Source organism: Trichechus manatus, unplaced genomic scaffold (assembly GCF_000243295.1).
Source record: "Trichechus manatus latirostris isolate Lorelei unplaced genomic scaffold, TriManLat1.0 scaffold00061, whole genome shotgun sequence".
Classification (NCBI taxonomy): domain Eukaryota; kingdom Metazoa; phylum Chordata; class Mammalia; order Sirenia; family Trichechidae; genus Trichechus; species Trichechus manatus.
This window is the reverse complement of record NW_004443997.1, coordinates 454,885-456,217: the sequence shown is the minus strand read 5'-3', so window position 1 is coordinate 456,217 and position 1,333 is coordinate 454,885. Positions and strand designations below refer to the sequence as shown.

The following is a 1,333-nucleotide window of genomic DNA, read 5'->3' as shown; positions in this document are numbered from 1 at the left end:
AAAAGCCCTGGCCCAGATGGCTTCACTGGAGAATTCTACCAAACATTCAGAGAAGAGCTTACACCAGTACTACTCAAACTATTTCAGAACACAAAAAAGGAAGTGATACTTCCAAATTCATTCTATGAAGCCAGCATAACCCTGATGCCAAAAACAGGCAAAGACATCACAAAAAAAAGAAAGAAAAGAAAATTACAGACCAATATCTCGCATGAATATAGATGAAAAACTTCACAATAAAATTCTCGCCAACAGAACTCCACATCATATCAAAAACATAATAATGCACCGTGACCAAGTGGGATTCATATCAACTATGCAAGGACACTTCAACATTAGAAAATCAATCAACGTAATCGACCATGTAAATAAAACAAAAGAATCACATGATCATCTCAATTGATGCAGAAAAGGAATTCAATAAAGTCCAATACTCATTCCTGATTAAAAAAACTCTCAATAAACAGATATAGAAGGGAAATTCCTCAACATAATAAAGGGCATCTATACAAAACCAACAGCCAACATCACTCTTAATGTAGAGAGGCTGAAAACATTCTCCGTGAGAACAGCACCAAGACAAGGATGTCCTTTATCAGCACTCCTATTTAACATTGTGCTGGAAGTCACAGCTCGAGCAATAAGGCAAGAAAACGAAAAAAAGGGCATCCACTTGTTAAGAAGTAAAACTATCCGTATTTGTGGATGATATACTATACATAGAGAACCCAAAGGACTCCACAAGAAAAATATTGGAACTAATAGAAAGATCCATCAGAGTAGCAGGATACAAGATAAACATACAAAAGTCAGTAGGATTCCTAAACATCAATGAAAAGAACTATGAGATGTAAATCAGGAAAGAATACCAATTATAATAGCCCCTAAAAAAAATAATATATTTAGGAATAAATCTAACTAGGGACATATAAAACCTATACAAAGAAAACTACAAAACACTACTGCAAGAAACCAAAAGTGACCTACATACACAGAAAAACATACCATGCTCATGGATAGGTAGACTCAACATTGTGAAAATGTCAATTCTACTCACAGCAATCCACTAATACAATGCAATTCCAATCCAAATACCAACAGCATTCTTTAATGATACAGAAAAACTAACGATTAACTTTATATGGAACAGAAAGAGGCCCCAGATGGGTAAAGCACTATTAAAGACAAAGAATAAAGTAGGAGAACGCCTACTACCTGACCTCAGAACCTACTATACAGCTACAGTAGTCAAAACAGCCTAGTACTGGTACAACAACAGATACATTGATCAATGAAACAGAATCTAGAACCCAGATGTAAATCCATTTACCTG

General features: G+C 35.2%; 1 protein-coding gene across 17 annotated transcripts in view; it reads right to left on the bottom strand.

The window, feature by feature from the left end:
* Positions 1-1,333, bottom strand: part of MTMR3 (myotubularin related protein 3) — a 213,077-nt gene that overhangs the window by 113,927 nt on the left and 97,817 nt on the right. The gene's annotated exons all lie outside the window — the stretch shown is intronic.